At 37.9% G+C, this 22,581-nt stretch overlaps 4 pseudogenes across 1 annotated transcript; 1 reads left to right on the top strand and 3 right to left on the bottom strand.

Moving 5' to 3' along the window:
• Positions 1–2,790: 2,790 nt before the first annotated feature.
• Positions 2,791–3,928, bottom strand: LOC148930782 (MDIS1-interacting receptor like kinase 2-like; annotated as a pseudogene).
• A 2,289-nt stretch (positions 3,929–6,217) lies between these two features.
• LOC148930781 (uncharacterized) lies at positions 6,218–7,201 on the bottom strand (annotated as a pseudogene).
• A 270-nt stretch (positions 7,202–7,471) lies between these two features.
• Positions 7,472–12,142, bottom strand: LOC125210381 (receptor like protein kinase S.2-like; annotated as a pseudogene). The gene is made up of 5 exons (XR_016136269.1): positions 11,888–12,142; positions 10,322–11,831; positions 9,856–10,252; positions 8,124–9,500; positions 7,472–8,056 (listed from the first exon to the last, which is right to left on the bottom strand). The product of XR_016136269.1 is annotated as a receptor like protein kinase S.2-like (transcript).
• Positions 12,143–17,472: 5,330 nt separating this feature from the next.
• LOC148930780 (uncharacterized) lies at positions 17,473–22,006 on the top strand (annotated as a pseudogene).
• The last annotated feature ends 575 nt before the right edge of the window (positions 22,007–22,581 follow it).

The raw sequence follows: 22,581 nt of genomic DNA, 5'->3' as shown, positions 1-22,581 counted from the left end.
CACAACCTTGCCCGTGCCCGAACCAATGGTTCTTCAGTTCAATATTTTTATGCTTGTTCTGCTCTCTTCCCTGCAATGGACCTTGCTATTCCTTTTCTCAGTGTCAACATCCTTTGTATGATGTCCCCATGACGACTGATCTGTCGTGCATGGCTGCTCCAAGCATTATAAAGCACAGCTCACACAGCCAACACATTCTCTTTCGCACCTCCCTCTTTATGCTTGTCTCTCCCATCACTTGCTGTTCCCGCGGCTCCACCCTTCTTGATGTCTATAGGTGCACTATCTGCAATTTCTACATTCATCTAAGGTGCGCCTTGCTACCAAAAAGGGTTCATCTTCGTAAATTTGATCAACATCCTTTGCATTTGATCACTACCGGTACTAGTAATAGTACTGGTAGTGATCTCGACATATGTGAGGTGTGTGAGGAAGGTATAGAGTGCAAGTATTGGTTCTACCACTGTGCTAAATGTGACTACTTTTTCCACGTAAATTGCATTCCCTCGCTTGGCTATTTGTCCAAAGTCAAGTTCGGAGGCAAAAGTAGCATGCCTTGTCACTCTCATCCTCTCACACTTACACGGATGCTTACTTATGGAAGAAATGAGAAGTGCTGGTATTGCCACAAAACCATTCTGGGATTGGTAAATCAAGCGGCTTTCTCCTGTTCACAATGCAATTATTGGATTCATTTTTCTTGTGCAAGGGTTTCATTCACATACTCTCAGAATTGTAGATCCTTGGTTTTCGGGGAAATCGATTTACAGTTTTTGTATGATCTTGCTAAAAAATGAAGATTAATTGATATATATTGACTATTGTTATTGTGGATGAGATGGATTTTCTGTGTTTAATAAACAGCATGTATTTGTTTATATTGTGACGCGGATCAGGTGTATGTATTTAATTTATATTGAGCTTGGTTTACAGAATTTGATTTGCCTAATCTTGTTTTTATGACAATAAATATTTTGATTATATCATTTTCAATGCACTTTCTCTATGTTAACTATGGTAATTCGTAAAATATGTTTTTCAAATTGTAATGAAAAAATATAAATGAATATGTGATCGAGCTGGATATGTTTACAAACTTTAGATATATTAATAATTGAAATTTGAGTATTGGTAATAAAGGTGTTGACCGAATTAGAACTAGAAGATGTAGTCATGTCGCCACTACCCCAATTTCCAGCCCAATTTGGAAGTTACTATTTCACCATTATTTGTAGATACTCTACAATATTCTACAAAGCCCACTTTGAATATCGATGTGGCACAATATAATATTATACTCATATTTCCAGATTTAAGTTCTTGTCAAGAAATTTCATGTAATATTTTTATCTTTTTAGAAAAATATAAATCTAATGAGTTTAAATCGGACATTTCCTTATGAGATATTAGGGCTGACAATTTTTGACACGACACGATAACACGACACGAACCGGCACGAAATTAATGGATTTGGGTCAGAACTTATCGTGTTCGTGTCCTTATCGGGTCGACCCATTAAGGACACGAAAATTTCGTGTCGTGTTCGTGTCGTGTTCGTGTTATCCGCTAACAATGCGTGTTCGTGTCGTGTTCGTGTTATCCGTTAACACATAATATTTTAATATTATTATTATTATTAACACATAATATTTTAATATTATTATTCTTATTATTTCATTTTTCAATACTTATTTTCGTGTCATTAATGGGTTCGTGTCGTGTTCGTGTCGTGTTGACCCGAAACGGTTCGTGTCGTTAATGGGTTCGTGTCGTGTCCGTGTCGTGTTCGTGTCTGAGGGTAGCGGGTCGTGTTCGTGTTCGTGTTTGAGGTTTTATTAACGGGTCGTGTTTGTGTTTGTTGTTATCGTGTTCGTGTCGTTATCGTGTCGACACGATAATATCGACCCGACACGCACGATTTGCCACCCATATGAGATATTTTACTTTTGTCATGGGCTAATTAACTTATAAGTACCAAAAATATTTTTGGCGAAAAAAAAATGAAGAACTTTTTTGGAAAAGAAATGAGGAATTTTGAGGGAGGAAAATTTATGTTGTGTGATTTTTTCCACGCGTTTATCTTTACATAACACTTTTTTCTACGTTCACTAATGTTTGCCTGGTTTCGGTAGAGATTTGATTACTCTTCTTTATAATAGTTCAATTTTTTTAACAAAACTTAAAAAGTAAAAATAAGTGGGGTATCCGAGATGAGAAACATCCTACACTAACTAACTGCATTTTGTCATTATACTGTGCAAAACATTTATTATTAAGATAATGAAATATGGACTATTTTTAAGGGCGGATGAGTATTTAACAAATACAAAATAAAAAAATTAAAGTCTTATAAGTCAATTAGTAGAGTTTTCAGTGATTTACTCATATTTCCAATCTTTCCTTTTCCATAGCAATGCATGCATGCAATGCATTTGGAGGTGTTCTTTTCCTTTCATAATTCATATTAAGTTCCAACTTTTTCTTGGGACTACTTCTCTTAGAAATTTAGAATGATGACAACCTTTAACACCAGTAGATTTTGCAGTACATAGTTATTAACTGGCTATATATTTTCTAACACCGACACATAACTAGAACTAAAGTTCTGATCTATTCTTGTTTTGACATTGTTGTGTTTGAAAGAAAAAATCCTCAGACCATATATTAGATTTATTGGAGAAAAACCCAAAAGTTCAGTGCCCTATTTGTTATAACTATAAGACAAAACCAATAAAACAGAAAAGATAGAACAACACACAACTACAACAATAGCTACACAATGGTATAAGCTCAATCTGAATACATGAGGTGCTGAACTGATATGGAGTGGAATGGCATTGTCAACTGTGGTGGGCGCTTAGCGAATTCCTGAGACACCTCCTTCATTGTCGGCCTCAACTTTGGATCAACGCTTACGCAAGTTAGTGCTAATTTCACCACTCCAGCCACTTCCCTTGAGACTCTTAAATCTTCATTTGGAGATGGTAGCCTCTTGTCCAAGAGTTGTTGCACCATCGTGGTTTGAGCTAACTGTCTGGACCTCACTACCATCATGTTCATGGAGGAAATGAAATCCCCTGGATGATCTCCAAACATGATTTCCAATGCCACAACTCCGAAGCTGTATACATGACATTTTTCTGTAACCACTATCGTGAAAGCTAGTTCTACAACCAACAAACACATAATCATCAATATAATATACAGAGTTTGTTGAAGCTATTTTATGGTATGCATACCTGGTGCGATATAACCCCGAGTTCCCACAAGTAGAGTCTGATCGGAAGAATCTGGATCCAACAATCTAGCTGTCCCAAAATCAGAAAACAACCTTCAAACTCCGAATCTAAGAGTATGTTGCTGCTCGAAATGTCTCTGTGTAGAATAGGTGGGCTGCAATCGTGATGCATGTAAGAGAGTGCATTAGCAATGCTCTTCACTACATTTACTCTCTTCTTCCAGTTCAGCTCCACGGCTTCTTCTTCATCCTTCAACACGCTAAGAGGCTTCCTCTTTCCATGTAGTCGTAGATGAGAAACATGCTCCGCTGGTGCAGACAAAATTCAAAAAGCTTGACAATATGGCGATGGCGAATCTGTGAGAGAACTTGGGCTTCATTCCTAAAAGAGGAGTCAAAAGAAGGATTATCTCCTTCAAATCCATGAAGCTTCTTAACCGCAACAACTCTTCCAGTGGGCAGTAGAGCTCTATAGACGCTCCCATAGGCACCAGTTCCGATGCAGTATCTGAAGTCAAAGTCCAGCGTTGCTTCAATGATGTCTTGATAGGCGATTCTGCCATCGAAGTTCCATATCTTGAATATGCCACCATATCTTAGATCAATTGTGTTTGACGATGCTTCTCCTTTTCGTACGAGAAATGCTACAAAGATTCGAATGAAAATTGTACTCACAACGCAACCGGCCATGAGGGTCATCCCAATTAATATACCTTTGGCCTCTTCTCGATCTTTTGGGGGGAATAATTTGAGGGACGGAGAAAGTACGAGAACTATAAAAGAGCGTTTTACAAATTTGATTTGCCTATAAAAGAGGCAGCTCACCCCCTCAAGTGTATTATGAGACAAATCAAGGTAAAAGTTAGCTTAGATAAGTTTCCTATGTTAGTAAGATTTGGCGGTGAAAGAGTCAGCTCATCCATGTGTTGGAAATATATCTTGAGGTGTTCCAAGTATGTTGGGAAGAGAATGCGTGGAGTCCCAACCTATTGGGAAGAGAATACCATTTATAATGTAGAGTTTATATATTATAGTTTCTAGGTATATTTATATCTAGTGTCCTATAAATACCTATGTACTCCATGTATCAACAACAATTCAAACTAAATACAATGTAGTCGATAAAGCTTTGAGTGTTTTTATTTTCTGCATTTTAGTTTTCAACATGGTATCAGAGCAGCTAACGATTCACCCAGAGAAGAACAAATGAAGGTAAAGAGATTGGAAAAACCTACGGATAAAATACCATAGCAAGACCCAACAGACACGGCGTCACGACGGCAGCGGCAGCAACCGCGTCTGGAGCTGGCGGTGCTGTCGCTTGGCTGAACCAAGACGATGACAGTGAGGTCTCGGCAGTTAAATTTCAAACGGGCATCAATGGCGAAGCCTGACCATGGCGAGGCAACGGCTAGATCGAGCGACAACACAGCCGGAGAAGAAAACAGAGTAGTCCTCGGTTTGTCCGGCCGAGGGGGAGAGGAAGTATCCGACCAAACAATTCCTCCCAAATCTATGTTGGCCAAGAAGGCCAAAGATCTGCCGGTGGGAGAAGAGCTAAAACACACGAGAGAGAGCAGAGAAGACCGATTTGATATTGGAGGAATGGAGGAGCAACTACTGTCAAACGATTCATCTCTGAATCAAGGAGAGAATTGCTGAGGAAGAGGCAGAGCAGCCAACATCTGCGTGGCGAGGGGGAGAGAGATAGCGTCGCCACACCGTTGTTATGAAGGCCTTGGTGGGAATGAAAACCGGAGAAGATCAATCCGTAGCAGCACGTTGCTACGACTGAGAAGAGTCTTGGAGAAAAGAAACTATCACTGGCCATAATAGCTGCCGTAAAGGAAGCTGCTGCCGGCAAAGTCAGATAGGCCTGTGAGGGAAAGCAGTGTTGCATTCTGAGCACGACCGGAGAAGGAGAAGCGTCGCATTGTTGCTGATGCAGAATTGAATGGGGAGCTATTGAACCTACATCCATAGCCATTAGCCAATAAAGTAAGCAGCAAAGAATCTTGAGGTCTAATCAAGAAAAGAATATTAGCCGGAGAAGAAGGATCTAAGGAGCAGAGGCCCCGCAGAGTTCGGCATAGGTGGTCACCTATTTCAGGGTGAAGATTGCCACGGAAAAGACGAGGAGTTGTCCAGAGGGCGACAAACGGACCAAGTACTGGACCACTCGTCCTCAAAACAGGAGCACCACCAGTGGAGGGAATCCCACCAGGAATGGAGCCGGAGATAGGCCGAGTCGGATGCAGGAAAGGGAGCCGTTGTTGGAAGTTCGAGAGAGAAGCGAAAGCAGCCCGTCGCCGTAGAGTATGGGCCGTCAAAAATGGCGCAGTTGTGGAGCCGATGTCATTCAGAAAGCTGCGGTCGCCATCTATTGGCAGTATATAGGCCGCTGAGAAGAAGGCAGAGGCCATCGTGAAGAGCTCATGGTGGAAGGTGGTCCGGAGAGGTTGCTGCCTGCTTCCTTCTGACGGGTTGAAGGTGTGAGATTCAAATCTTTCCATGTTGGGATGCTACAATCCAAAAGCGTAACTCCTCGACACGAGTCAAAACTGTCATAATGGCTCCTAATGGCACGAGCTAAAACTGCCGAATATGGCTCCTAATGGCACGAGCTAAAACTGCCGAAGATGGCTCCTATGGCATGAGCTAAAACTGCTAAAGATGACTCTAGACACGAGCTAAACTGCCATCAGAAAAATTGAAGTACTCCTAAATATGAGTATAAACTATTTATTAAAGTGAAGATCGTGCAAGTTAAGTGTCGAAAAATTCGATACTTAACTTGAGGGCGAGTGTTGGAAATATATCTTGAGGTGTCCCAAGTATGTTGGGAAGAGAATGTGTGGAGACCCAACCTATTGGGAAGAGAATACCATTTATAATGTAGAGTTTCAATATTATAGTTTCTAGGTATATTTATATCTAGTGTCCTATAAATACCTACGTACTCCATGTATCAACAACAATTCAAACTAAATACAATGTAGTCGATAAAGCTTTGAGTGTTTTTATTTTCCGCATTTTAGTTTTCAACACCATGAGTCCATTGTGATTTGTTAGACAATCGAGATAAGTTAACTTCGATAAGCTTCCTATGTTGGGTGGAATGAGACCATATACATAATAGTTATCAGAAATGTCTAGTACGTGTTAGATTAGCTAATGACAGAGGCAACTCACTTTGGAATTGGTTATGAGACAAATTGAGATAAATAAGGTTGGATAAACTTCCTATGTCAGGTGGAATGAAACCATAAATGTTGTTATCAGAAATGTCAAGGACATGTGACTCACTCAGATTTGCCAATGAAAGAGGCAATTTAGAATCAAGATGATTATGGGAGCGATTGAGATAAGTTAATTAGGTTGGAGAGGTGACCTATGTGTGGTGGGATAACTCCATAGAGACCACATGAGCTGAGATGAATGCTAGTCAGAGATGTAAAAACAAGCGTATGCAAATAGCCAACATCGTGGCATGAATGTCCACCACCAGCGCATGGAGTTTGCAGGCTTATCTGTGATCATCACAAGTAATGCCTTTCTAGTGGCAGTGGTGAGAAGTGGAGTTTTTATAAGGCCATCCAAAATCCCTCAATGCTTGAAATTCTATGCTATTATTTGCAACATTGCTTCATACTGCTTTACTCAACAATAATGTGGTGATGAAGAGGATGCTGAAAGTAGTAGCAATTAAATCCAATAGTTGTATGATCTGCCTAGTTTGTATTAACTATCTCTCTATATAGTTATTTGAAATATTTAATCAATACAAAAGATCCTGTAAGGTCAATTGCTGAATTGTCAGGCTATTCAAAGACTGCCCCACTTTGCTACAAATTTTCCAAAACTTCCCTTTGACAAGTAACTAAGTAGTATACTTCTTAAGGACAATGGCAGAGTATTCAATGACTGCCACTGGATGACTTTTTCCCTTTCATGACAAGTCATGCTTTATCTTGGGAGTAATTCTATTAAATCACAATTAATTATACACGTTTAAATTCAAAGAAAATCACAAAAATTATGAGTATATCAAGTCAACCCAGAATTGTATTCAAAGATTGGCCTACTCTCCTAGAAATTTCCACTACTTTCCTTTTCCTGCATTCAATGATATGAATCTTTGACTTGGAATAAATAGCTTTGTTTGTTGTAGAGTACAAAATAGAGTAAAAGAAACTAGTGGTGGCAATCTACTTAGAAGAGAAAAAACATTACTTATAAATCACATAAATATGCTTACTATACCCAATGTCAAGCACATGTACATATATCAACATATACTTTATCTTGATTCTACAAATATTGACAACATTATTCAAAATCAAGAAAGACTACGGAAACAGAGAAAAACAGAGACAATTTCATATGGCTACTTCACATCTACTATAAATTTATTACTCCTACTATAAAAAGAAGCTGCTTTTAGGCAATTGTGAGCTCAGTTTGAGTGCATGAGATGAAGCACTGAAATGGAGCGGAATGGCACTTTCAACCGTGGTGGATGCTTAGCGAGCTCCTGAGACACCTCCTTCATACATGGACGTGCCTTTGGATCATAGCTTATGCATTTCAGTGCTGTTTTCACCACTCCAATCACTTCCCTCGACACTCTTACATCTTCCTCCAGAGATGGTAGCCTCTTGTCCAATAGTTGTTGCACCATTATGTTTTGAGCAACCTGCGTCATCGTCATGGAGGAAATGAAATCCCCTGGATGATCTCCAAACATAACTTCCAATGCCAAAACTCCGAAGCTATACACATCACATCTTTCTGTAACAACCATAGTGAAGGCCATCTCTGCAGCCAACAAACATGCCATCAGTATGAAAACAATGACTACTTGAAACTACGTTATGATGCATACCTGGTGCAATATAGCCCCGAGTCCCGACTAACATAGTGTGATTGGAAGAATCTGGATCCAACAATCTAGCTGTCCCAAAATCAGATAAACAGCCTTCAAACTCTGAATCCAAGAGTATGTTGCTGCTCGATACGTCTCTGTGGAGAATAGGAGGGCTGCAATCGTGATGCATGTAAGATAGAGCATTTGCAATGCCCTTCACAACATTTACCCTCTTCTTCCAGTTTAGCTCCACAGCTTCGTCGTCATATTTCAACACGCTAAAGAGGCTTCCTCTTTCCATGTAGTCGTAGATGAGAAACATGCTCCGTTGGTGCAGACAAAAACCAAAAAGCTTGACAATATGGCGATGGCGAATCTGAGAGAGAACCTTGGCTTCATTCCTAAAAGAGTAATCAAAAGCAGGATTATCTCCTTCGAATCTGTGAAGCTTTTTAACAGCAACAACTCTTCCAGTGGGCAGTAGTGCTCTGTAGACGCTCCCATAGCCTCCAGTTCCAATGCAGTATCTAAAGTCAAAATCTTCTGTTGCTTCAATGATGAGCTGATACGCGATGTTGCCATCGTAGTTCCATATCTTGAATATGTCGCCAGGTCTCCCCTCAGGTTCGGCTGTGGCCGAAGCTGCTTTTTTTCTCTTTCTGGAGTATATGAAACAAATTACAAAGAAAACTGAAGTCAAAACGAAACAGCCAATGAAGGTCACCACGGGGAATATGATTTTGGCATTGCTTCGATCTTTTGGGGGGAATAATTTGAGGTTGCCGGAATATGAGTCTTCAGAGAACTTCGACCAGACACTGGGAGGAATCCGACCCTCTAAATGATTGAAGGCCAAATTGATTGTATTCAATTTACAAAGAGATTTGGGGACTCCACCAGAAAGATTGTTCCGAGAAAGATCGACGTTCAGAAACTGTGCATTAACAACATCTCCGAAATCACAAGGTATCCCTCCTCGGATTGAATTCCTGCTAAGGCCTATGGTGTTGATAGAAGGAAGCATGTGTATTCCTGCTTCGAAAACACCTTCCAACCTATTGCCATCCAATTTCAAGATTTCTAATCTTGTTAATTGGCTCATAGTTGAGGGCAAAGAGCCATTGATGTTATTGAAGCTCAAATAGAGATGAGTAAGTTTGGATAAGCTTCCTATGTCAGGTGGAATGAGACCATAAATGCCATAGTTATAAGAAATGTCAAGCACAAGTAACTCACTCAGATTTGCTAATGAAAGAGGCAGTTGAGAATTGAGTTGATTATGAGAGAAATTGAGATAAGATAGGTTGGAGAGATAACCTATGTGTGGTGGGATAACTCCATAGAGACCACATGAGGTGAGATGAATGCTAGTCAGAGATATTGTGACACCACGAACTTATTAAAATTTGGGAGAAATCTGCCCAAATTCGTGATATTAGTGAACAATAAGCTCTAAATAGAATTCTTAGATGAGAAGCACTTTCTCTTATTATTCTTGTTTTGCCTTCTTGTGATTGAAGCAAAAACCGACAATCTTCTGATCAAAATGCTGAATGAAATAGAAAATGTTAGGATAGGAAAAGCCCCAATACTCCACATTTTGTTTAGAAGCTCTTCTAAAAATAGAGGTGATTGATTCATAGAGATCTTTATGCTTTGTTTGACACGAGACACTGATTATTATCGGAAAAAACTAACAAAATGGGAGAAGATAGAACACGACACAATAGCAACATCATGACATAAGCTCAATCTGAATGCATGAGATGAAGCACTAATATGGAGCGGAATGGCATAGTTAACCGTGGTGGGTGCTTAGCGAGTTCTTGAGACACCTCCTTCATACAATGTCGCAACTTTGGATCAGAGCTTATGCATTTCAGTGCTGTTTTCACCGCTCCAACCACTTCCCTCGACACTCTTACATCTTCGTCTGGAGATGTAAGAGTGTCGAGGGAAGTGAGATGGTGGCCTCTTGTCCCAGAGTTGTTGCACCATCATGTTTTGAGCAAACTGCGTGCATCTCTTTGTCATTGTCATGGAGGAAATGAAATCTCCCGGATGATCTCCAAACATAATTTCCAATACCAACACTCCGAAGCTATATACATCACATTTTTCTGTAACCACCATTGTGAAGGCCAACTCTGTACCCAACAAACATGTCATCATCATGAATACAATTACTACTTGAAACTATGATATGATATGCATACCTGGTGCAATATAGCCCCGAGTTCCCACAAGTAGAGTTTGATTGGATGAATCTGGATCCAACACTCTAACTGTCCCAAAATCAGATAAACAGCCTTCAAACTCTGAATCCAAGAGTATGTTGCTGCTCGAAATGTCCCTGTGTAAAATAGGTGGGCTGCAATCATGATGCATGTAAGAAAGTGCATTGGCAATGCCCTTCACGACATTTACCCTCTTCTTCCAGTTCAGCTCCACGGCTTCTTCTTCATCCTTCAACACACCAAAGAGGCTTCCTCTTTCCATGTAGTCGTAGATGAGAAACATGCTCCGCTGGTGCATACAAAATCCATAAAGCTTGACAATATGGCAATGGCGAATCTGAGAGAGAACCTCGGCTTCATTCCTAAAAGAGGAGTCAAAAGTAGGATTATCTCCTTCAAATCCATGAAGCTTCTTAACCGCAACAACTCTTCCAGTGGGCAGTAGAGCTCTGTAGACACTCCCATAAGCACCAGTTCCAATGCAGTATCTCAAGTCAAAGTCTAGTGTTGCTTCAATGATGTCATGATATGCGATGTTGCCATCATAGTTCCATATCTTGAATATGTCACCATGTCTTCCATCAGGTGCTGCTGAAGCTGATTTCTTTATGTTTTTGGACCATACGAAGATTCCAGTGAAAACTGAACACAGAAAGGAACAGCTTAAGAAGGTCACCACAGGGAATATAATTTTGGCATTGTTTCGATCTTTCGGGGGCAACAAGTTGAGGTTGCCGAAATATGCGTCTTCTGGGAACTTCCCCCAGAAACCGGGAGGAATCCGGCCCTCTAAATGATTGAAAGCCAAACTGATTGCTTTCAAACTAGAAAGAGATTTGGGGACTCCACCAGAGAGATTGTTCCAAGAAAGATCGATAGTTAGAAACTGTGCATTAGGACCATCTCCTAAATGAAAAGGTATGCATCCTTGGATTGTGTTCCTGCTGAGGCTTATGTCTGTGATAGAAGGAAGCATGTGTATTCCTGCTTCGAAAACACCCTCCAACCTATTAAAGTCCAATCTCAAGGTTTCCAATTCTGTTAATTGGCTCATAGTTGTGGGCAGAGAGCCACTGATGTTATTGTTGCTCGAATCAAGATTTATCAAAAGATGGAGGCACCCTATGCCAGAGGGAATGGCACCGAAAATGCTATTAGAAGAAATGTGAAGCACCTCTAAGTTAGTGAGATTTAATAGTGAAAGAGGCAGCTTACTTTGGAGTTGATTGTATGATAAATCGAGATGAGTAAGTTTGGATAAGCTACCTATTTCAGGTGGAATGACACCATTAATGTTATAGTTATCAGAAATATCTAGAACGCGTAACTCACTCAGATTTGCCAATGAAAGAGGAATAACACTTTGGAGTTTATTATTCGAGAAATTGAGATAAGATAAGTTGGAGAGAGAACCTATGTTTGGTGGGATATCTCCATAGAGACCACACGAACTGAGATGAATGCTAGTGAGAGATGTGAAAACAAATGACTACTTGAAACTATGTTATGATGCATACCTGGAGCAATGTAGCCCCGAGTTCCCACAAGTAGAGTCTGATTAGACGAATCTGGATCCAACAATCTAGCTGTCCCAAAATCAGATAAACAACCTTCAAACTCTGAATCCAAGAGTATGTTGCTGCTCGATATGTCTCTGTGTAAAATAGGGGGGCTGCAGTCGTGATGCATGTAAGACAGGGCATTGGCAATGTCCTTCACCACATTTACCCTCTTCTTCCAGGTCAGCTCCACGGCTTCATCATCATACTTCAACACGCTATAGAGGCTTCCTCTTTCCATGTAGTCGTAGATAATAAACATGCTCCGTTGGTGCAGACAAAATCCAAAAAGCTTGACAATATGGCGATGGCGAATCTGAGAGAGAACCTCGGCTTCATTCCTAAAAGAGGAGTCGAAGGTAGGATTATCTCCTTCAAATCTGTGAAGCTTTTTCACAGCAACAACTCTTCCGGTGGGCAGTAGAGCTCTGTAGACGCTCCCATAGCCTTCAGTTCCAATGCAGTATCTGAGTCAAAGTCTGCAGTTGCTTCAATGATTTCTTGATAGGCGATGTTGCCATCGAAGTTCCAAATGTTGAATATGTCACCATGTTCGGGATGAGGTGTGACTGATGCTTCTTTCTTTTCCCTTCTTTTGGAGAATATGAAATAGGTTCCACAAATAATGAAAAACACAAAGATTACATAGTAAAGAATATCCAGATCAATTGTGGAACTAGTTGGAAGATGTAAATTGAGATTCCCAAGGAACGATTGTCTCCCAAATCTAAGCCACACGTCGGGTGGAATGTGGCCCTCCAAACTATTGAAGGACAAATCAATTCCATGCAAACGTGAAACAGATTCAGGGATTTCACCAAAAAGTTGGTTCATCGAAAGATCGATATCGAGAAACTTTGCATTTGGAACATCTCCAAACGGAATAGGTATCCGTCCGTGGATTGAATTCTTACTGAGGCCTATGGTTGTGATAGAAGGAAGCGTGTGAATTCCTGCTTCAAAAACACCTTCCAAGCTATTGCCATCCAATTTCAAGATTTCCAATCTTGTTAATTGGGCCATAGTGGCAGGCAGAGAGCAATTGATGTTATTGAAGCTCAAATCAAGAGCAATCAAATGGAGGAGGTACCCTATTCCAGAAGGAATGGCACCGAAAACTCTATTAGAAGAAATGTGAATCACCTCTAAGTTAGTGAGATTTGATAGTGAAAGAGGCAGCTCACTTTTGAGTGAATTGTATGATAAGTCGAGATGACTTAGTTTGGATATGCTTCCTATTGCAGAAGGAATGGCACCGAAAATGCTATTATAAGAAAAGTCAAGCACCTCTAAGTTAGTGAGATTTGATAGTGAAAGAGGCAGCTTACTTTGGAGTTTGATTGTATGATAAATCGAGATGAGTAAGTTTGGATAAGGTACCTATTTCAGGTGGAATGACACCATTAATCTTATAGTTATCAGAAATGTCTAGAACGCGCAACTCACTCAGATATGCTAATGAAAGAGGTAGCTCACTTTGGAGCCGATTGTGGGACAAATTGAGATGAGTAAGTTTGAATAAGCTTCCTATGTCAGGTGGAATGACACCATAAAACTCATTAGAAGAGAGGTCGAGCACAAGTAATTCACTCAGATTTGCCAATGAAAGAGGTAGCTCAGAAGTGAGTAGATGATTATGAGACACATTGAGATAAGATAAGTTGGAGAGATAACCTATTTGTGATGGGATAACTCCATAGAGACCACATGAGGTGAGATGAATGGTAGTGAGAGATGTGAAAACAAGCGGATCCAAATAGCCAACATCGTGACACCACCAAGATTCATCATCATTGCATCCTACTCGAGATTGCAGGCTTATCTCTGCAACGCGGCCATGATTATCACAAGTGATGCCTTTCCAATGACAGTGATGAGCAATGGAGTTGATATAAGGCCATCCAAAATCCATATACGCCTTCAATTCTCTGTTTGAATCTGAAACATTTGATGCAACTACATTATTGATCAATAATATGCAGATACTCACAATGATCATAGCATTAGCAACAAACACAACACCCATCACTTATATTGTCTGGTTTTTATATGTATGATTCTTTTTCGTAATAATCTACTCATGCCTCTAATGGAGTATAACTTTTTACTATATAACTTGCAAGCATCATATTTTATCATTACTTGGTAATTATTGACACCACACATTTAATTATTTATGAAAATCATAAAAATCAAAGTCTTCCAGGTCAATACCTGGATTATTCAATTAATACAACAAAAATTCCTAAACTTTACTTTTCCATTGTATTGCATGACGTGGAGGTGTTTTTTTTTTTTTTTTTCTTTTTAATTAAGTGTAGCTTTTTCTAAGGACTAATTTACTCAGTGATGATGATGATACTTGTAGCAAAAACATAATCCATCACGTATATAGTCTACTTTGTATAATCTAGTATTTCTACCTATAACACATACGGTGGCGATGCCAGGATTTTTATGCTGGGGGGGCCCAAGTCACGATTAATAGTTATAGGGTTTATTGATGTTGGTGACATCGGAAGCTCGAAATAATCAATATTTTAAATTTATACGTAAGTATAATGGATGGAAACGAATTTATGATGATGTTTAAATGTCCACTATAAAAAATATAATAAAAACATATACTTTAACAATAAATAATTTTTAAACTTTTTACTATAAGTATAATGATGGATTATGAAGAGACATTAATGGAATATTGTAACAAATCGACACAATATGCATAAATGGTAGTACTACTATAAAAGAGAGAAAAAGTTGCATAAACTAAAAGACAAATCGACACTATATGCATAATATTTAGTACCACTATAAAAGAGAGAAAAGTTGCATAAGAAGAAAACGACGCCAAAGGGACGGGGACACGGGACATACAATTTACAAGGCAACACTCACAACTAGCTGCATCACTGAAATTACATGTGAATTATAGTTTGCATATAATATATATAGGTAAATGGAAAAATGATGGGGGACCATGGGGCCCTTGGCCCAAACGTGGTTTCGCCACTGAACACATAATATTGTCCCCCATATTAATATATTATTATCAATAATCTATTTTACTATGCCAATAGTAAAATATGTTTTTCAAATTGTGATGATGAAATATTAATGAATATGTGACAGAAATATGTTTTTCAAATTATAGGTATATTATTAACAATTGAAATTTCAGTATTGGAAATTTAGTGATACATTGACTGACTTAGAAGATGTAGTCATCTTACGACTACCCCAATTTCCAGCCCAATTTGCACGTGATTTCAAAATTGTATGTAGCTAGTAGTACACATAGATAATATTGTCTCTTATGGAGCAAAAATGATCAATAATAAGATGGAAAATTTTTTCTTAATGGAAAAGAGAATAAGAATTTAAAGGGAGAATTATCTTATCTCCCAAATTCCCATGATATGAATTTAACAACCAAAGAAAATGCAGCCTTACATTTTCAGACTAAGGTTTTCTGAGAGAAGTTGTTTTAGCTTTGAACTTTCAATATATAGATATTAGTACTATAAAGAATAGAAACAAATTTTAGACTTTATTTAATTTATCACTAGTTAGTTCTTCTAATTTTCCAAAAGTTTTAGTGCAATATACTACTCCCTCCTACCTGCTTTAGTAGTCTCATTTGAGTTCGACACGAATTTTAAAAAAATGTAAAGGAAAGTTGGTGAAAAAATATAGTGGAATGCAAATCCCACTTTTATATACTCCCTCTGTCCCGCTTAAGATGACCCATTTTTCTTTTTAGTTTGTCCCAATCAAGATGACACATTTCCTTTTTTGGAAACTTTCTCTCTCCAATTAATACACTCAATCACTTTTTCTCACGCCTATTAAAATATTCACCTTTCTTTCTCTCTCTACTTTAATACTTCCACCCACTTTTTCTCTCTCCAATTAAACACATTAACCATTACTCCTAAAATCCCGTGCCGGCTAAGGAATGTGTCATCTTAGCCGGGACGGAGGGAGTACTTGTATTAGTGTTATAGTAATATGAGAGTGGAAAAAAGTTGGTGGAATGTGAGGCCTATTACCATTTATGAAATATTCCAACCGAGACTTCTAAAGTGGGACACCCGAAAATGAAAACCGGGACTCTTAAAGTGGAATGGAGGGAGTACATTACTCTACATTTGTCCATATTTTATTTAATATTATTTAACAAATAATAAAATCAAAAAATTAAGAGACTTGTAAGTCATTGCAGGAATTGTAGTAGAGTTTTCAATGATTTACTCATATTTCCAATCTTTCCTTTTCCATTGCAATGCATGCATATGCAATGCATGTGGAGGAGTTTTATCCTTTCATATTAAGTCTATTTTTTCTTGGGACTACTTCTATTAGAAATTTAGAATGATGACAAAAATTTAAGTTAATAACACTAGTAGATTTTGCAGACATATATAGTTATTAACTTGTTATGTATACACATTTCTTATTCTAGAATTTGATTGTTATATATTCAAGCGCATCCAAATAGCGAAGATTGTGACACGCAGCATTAGCAGTGCATCCTACTTGGGTTTGCAGGCTTATCTTTGTAACGCGACCACCATCATCGCAAGTGATACCTATCCACTCGCAGACTGTGGAGTTGGAGTTGATATGAGGCCACTCAAAAGCCATCAACGCCTCAAATTCTCTGCTCGAGTTTGAAACATTTGCTGCAACTACATCGATGTACCAGAGTTGTATGATTTTGTTAAGTAAGAAGATTAATTGATATATATTGAGGGTGCTCGGTTTGCAAGATTGTATCTGGGATTAAATTTGTAGTGTGTTTGGTTCATGAGATTCAATCTTACAACTCAATCCTAGATGGATAATTAGTCTTAGCTAACCCCCTATGACTAAAATAATCTCACAACTCCATCCTAGATTATATCTTGATACTTATTATTTTATCTTGGCAACCGAACACCACCGTTGAGTATTATTTGTTGTTAATAAGAAATTGTTCGTACTTGTTTATATTGTGACGCGGATCAGGTGTTTGTATTTAATGACTTAATTGTTATAACAAGCTTTGTTTTACAAAATTTGATTTGCCTATCGTACATGTGTGATATGCATCACTACAAATAAATTTTCCAAACTTTTCTTCCCAAATGTGGACACGGTTTTTGAAAGGAACAAGGCATCATGGTATTTTCAACGAAAACTTAAGTGGTACATCCTCCGTCCCACCATAAGCAAGACGCTTCATTTTTGCACTATTTTAGAGAAATGATAATAAAATAATTAAAGTGGAGATAATGTAAAGTAAGAGATTTTCTCTACAATGGCATCGAAGTACATGACTAGTGACACAACATGACCTATTAGAATTTTATCAAATAACAGAGTGAAATCGAATCATAGCAAGATCATACGAAACATGGATATAACACAACTTAGTATTTATTCAATACGTAAATGACTCGACCGATGCAGTGATGTCCAATTGGTGACGCACAACATGTAATTAATGAAATTTCCATAAAAAATATAAGTAACATTTGAAGAAAGTAATGTGCACATGACACAACTTAGTATTTATTCAATACGTAAATGACGATGCAGTCATGCAGCGATGTCCAATTGGTGAGGCACAACATGTAATTAATGAAATTCCCATAAACTATACCTCTGATTATCCAATTGGTGACCAAATTAATGAATAAAAGTAATGTGCACATGACATATGAAGTAGCACGCATAATTATATTCTCCATCTAAAACATGATTCAAGGAGTACTATATATTCCAAGTTGTTGCTATGTCTCAACACATCTTCTCCTAAACTCACTCACAATATTCAGAGGCATATCAGCACAACTCTCTCTCTTTTGATCCTCCTTTTTCAGGCAAGCTGCATTTCGTCGACTTCCCTTAATCTCTTTCTCTCTATCTCTCTCTCTCTCTCTCTCTCTTCTAATTGAATATTGAATTCTGTTTTTTTTTTCATATTCTATAGAGAAATTGTATTATATTCGAGTTGTTGTCAATGTCCCAACACAATCTTTAATTTCTCTATTTTTTGAATCACAGTTGTGAAGTGGTGATATGGAGGGTGATAAGCATTTCAGTCATCGTCATCCATTGATTTCCTTTCTAGTAGATGATAACGAAGTGGATGAGAGTGATAACTATCATTCTTGCAAAATTTGTGGTTTGCCAATTCTATCTGCTCCTTCCTACACTTGCACCTTTGCTACTTGCGATTTTTTTCTGCACGAATCATGTGCACACAAAATCCAAAAAGCATTCATCCATCCCAATCACTGTTCGGAGGATGAAGAAGAACACCACACCCTTTGTCTCCGAGAAGGAAGTCCCATTTCATCTACAAATGTAAGGTTTGTCATTTCAAAATGCATCCTTTGGATGCAGCAGAGCAGTGGATGGTGCTGAGATCAAAACCAAACACAAGAACCATCCACCTCACCCGCTCGTGGCTCACTGTAGAGAGATTTTGTCTCGTTGTGATGCGTGTGGGGAGAGACATGATGGTTTCTTCTTCTCATGCCAATAATGTAATTTCTGGATTCATCAAGCCTGCACCATACTGCCTAGTACCGCTCTCAAGCTCCTCTCTAATCCTTGGTCTTTCCTTCTCGTATATTCTATTCCTGTCATATCCCGATATAGTGAGTGCATTGTTTGCGAGCAACCCTTTCTTTTTACCCATAACGCCATCAATTTCTGTCCCCAAACCTACCAATTTGTTCATGTCAGATGTGGACTCGAGAAAATTCAGTCCAGTACGTAACGATCATATACTTTAACTTCATATACTATAATTGTTGGGGCTACCGCAGCGGAAGACACGGAAAACAAATAGGTCCTTAACAGATCTATTTAGGTGATTACGCATTCGATTCCAATTTATGCAATTAACATAGATCTATAGATCACACATCAAATAATCACATAATCATGCATATTCGACGTGTATTAATTTGTTACCTCATAATCCGATATCGGATTGACGTTGCTTGCTGCACCTCCGGGTGATCCTTGGTTTATCTACCACGAATCTTCCGTACTATTCCCTTGTCCTTGATCATCCATCCGTGTGGGCAGATCTTGAATAATCAACAAATAGCTTTGAAGAGATCTAGGAAAAACCAATCACAAACTCGATATTGTCTTGATCTAATCCTATGAATTAGGATAGAACAAGAACAAAATAAAACCCTAATTCTCCCACGTGCCAAGACATGAAAACCGAGTCAAAGAGAGAGAGAGAGACGGCGACAGTTACTAGGGTTTAGGGGGAGGAGTGTTATGTTGAATGGTGTGCTAAGGTTTCCCTCCACATTCACTATTTATAATTGACTGAATGGGCCAGTAAGGGGATCCATGGAATGATTAAAGTGTTGGGCTCACCCATTAGATAAATTACTAATTAAATCAAATGACCCATGATTTAATATATTATCAATGGAATATTATTTTATTCCACTAAAGAACAATATTGCACTCCCACTTAAATCACCAAATTACAAATAACTTGGGTCCATTTTATTTTATAATATTTCCCGCATTTAAGATTATCTTGATCCGTCAATTTAATTCTTTTGTCTGCTATGTGACTAGAATTAAATTAATTCTCCAAAGAGTTTTTCTAGTTTGAAACTTTATTTATTATTCGTGGAATAAATTTCAACTGCGCAGTTTTCTGAATAATAAATTCCTTTTTCAAACACCTCTTGGGAATCACCCCTTAGGGATTTAATCATACGACACTGGGCACGCGAATTCTATGAAATAATATTCCAATACCTTCATGCTATTCAATTACTACCACCCAAGATATCATGAATTTGAGTTACATACAAACTCTCACATATTGATAAGTCAAAGTGGCGTATGACTGAATAAACAATATTGATATTAATTCCATAGACTAGAAAATACTAAAATTTCTGAAATATATTCTTGCAGTAGATAGCAATAAAGAATACATTTCATATTAGATCCTTTTAGTGCTTTACCACACCGGTGTTACTAATCTCGTCTTAGGTAAGAGAGAATTATCACAAACACCGCAACCGTACCAATAGGTAGTCAAAGCCTATCTAGGTTGTGAATACGTTTTTCTTCTTACTAGATATGGCCAAGTCCCCTACTAGAAAACTCATGAGGAGATTCATCGAATTTCCCTACTTGACCTTCTTAGTAAAAAGCCTTAGACTTGTTTATCATATTTCAATAATAAACCATTATATTATATTATTTATTCTCATAATTAGGTAAACAAGTGGACATGGCGTTTCTCGTATACATGCACAAGCTGACTGTATAAAGGCATGTATGCTCGAAACATCTTTTAGTATACAAACCCCAACAATAATACAATAATATCTATTAACTGTGTATTTGTCACGCCTCAGAATGCCCTTAAACCTAGAAATGTTGACCAAATCTTGGCCCTAGGATTAGATAATCTAATGGTCAATAATTAACCTAAAACACGAAAGGTCATAATTAAGTAGTTTTTGGTATATGGGTTTATGTCATGTTAAGACTATTTTAGGTCATGCTTTGTTAGCATAATCTAAAAATAAATTAACTATGACCTAAAAATACCCTAGGTATGACTTTGTTATGCGTTTCTGTATTTAAATCTAGTCTTCATAGATCAAAACCCCATGCACACATATTTAAATATTTAGGACATATATACACTAATTTAATTCTACAGTATATACACACTCCTATTTAAAATTCTCGTAAATCAAAACTATTAATATATTCGAGTATACCGAATCGATCATAAAAGTAAATATATGCTCTATGACACACTTCACATGAATACCAATATAATATGCAATGACAATATAATATGAAAATATACAAAATAATGCAGGTTTCGGGTTAGGGATGTCACAGTATTCATTGCAGAAACAACGCTAGAGTTGATCCAATTGTCGGATGAGGAGTTTGACACATTTCTGAGTTTGGAGATCTGTACATACTCACAACCTGATGAGAATCCTAGAGATGAAGATGAGGATCCTAGTGATGAAGATTGGAAGCTCACGATTGAGAATTTTCACAAGCATCCTTAAATCCTAGTTGGTGATGAGGCAGAGGATCACAATTATAATTATAAAAAACTAGTGTGTGATATATGCATACAAACCATCACTATTCCATCTCAATTTTACAGATGCTCTCAACAAACTGGTGGTGGCTGCTCTTTCCTTGCCCATAAAGTCTGTGTTGAGATTCTCCCTATTATGAAGTTTGAGATTCCAGGTGATGACAACAGAGTAGTATCAAAGGCACAACCAGATTCTCCCTATTACCCGAACAAATGGTTCTTCAGTTCAATATTTTTCTGTGTGGTATGTTGTCTTCCTTGCAATGGACCTTGCTACTTCTTTCCTGATACCAATCATCCTTTGTATGATATCCCCTTGATGGTTGATCTGTCATGCATGGCTGCCCCAAGCATTATAAAGCACAGCTCACACAGCCAACACCTTCTCTTTCGCACCTCCCGCTATTTGCTGACCTCACCCATCACTTGTTGTTCCCACAGCTCCACCATTCATGATGTCTATAGGTGCACTACCTGCAATTTCTACATTCATATAAGGTGTGCCTTACTACCAAAAAGGATTCAATTTCGTAAATTCGATCAACATCCTCCGCATTTGATCACTACTGGTACTAGTAGTACTGGTAGTTATAATGACATATGCGAGGTGTGTGAGGAAGGTATAGAGTGCAAGTACTGGTTCTACCATTGTGCTAAATGTGACTACTCTGTCCACGTAAATTGCATTCCCTCGCTTGGCTATTTATCCAAAGTCAAGTTTGGAGGCAAATTTGATATTTCTTGTCACTTTCATCCTCTCACTCTTACACGGATGCTTACTTACGGAAGAAATGAGAAGTGTGGGCAATGCCACAAAATCATTCAGGAATTGGTAGACCAAGTGGCCTTTTCCTGCTCACAATGCGATTATTGGATTCATTTTTCTTGTGCAAGGGAAGGGATTCATTCACATCCTCTCAGGATTGTAAATCCTTGGTTTTCGGAGAAATCGATGAACAGAGGTTCTATGGTATTGCTGATGATGAAGATTAGTTGATTGTATATTTTGGAATTATGGAGAACATGGATTTACTGTGTTTAAGAAACTGTACTTGTTTGAATTGGTTTTACGAAATTTGATTTGCCTATTTAGTTTTTCAATAGTAGTATTGTATATTGTGACAAATACCAACAATATCATGGCATACCAGAATCAAGAAATCTCACTGGCGTACCTACAATTTTAAATAAAGAGTGAACAATAATTTAGGTCATGGTAGTATAATATATGTGAAAAATATTAACAGTAGTAGTTAATATTCTATGACTAATCATGATTATATTTATATATATATATATAGGGGTGTATTCAAATTAATGTGTAAAAATCTGTTAAAAAGGAAAACTAATCTCATCCATTGATTAGGTGTGATCTGATGGTTGATATGGAAGCCACGTGGAATTTAAAAATTAATAAAATAATCGAAAAGGGTAAAATTGGTAAAGCACGATTATACATGATTTCGGTACATGATGTAGTTATATTTGTACATTATGTTCTATCAGTACATGATGTTAATGTATGTAAATTGTATTTTAATGTACATGTCTCAAGCTTTAATGTACAA

This window comes from Salvia hispanica, chromosome 3 (genome assembly GCF_029641045.1).
Source record: "Salvia hispanica isolate PSC_SH4W2 chromosome 3, Shi_PSC_v1, whole genome shotgun sequence".
Taxonomy (NCBI): Eukaryota; Viridiplantae; Streptophyta; class Magnoliopsida; order Lamiales; family Lamiaceae; genus Salvia; species Salvia hispanica.
The sequence above is the reverse complement of the archived record's forward strand: the minus strand, read 5'-3'. Positions and strand labels throughout refer to the sequence as shown.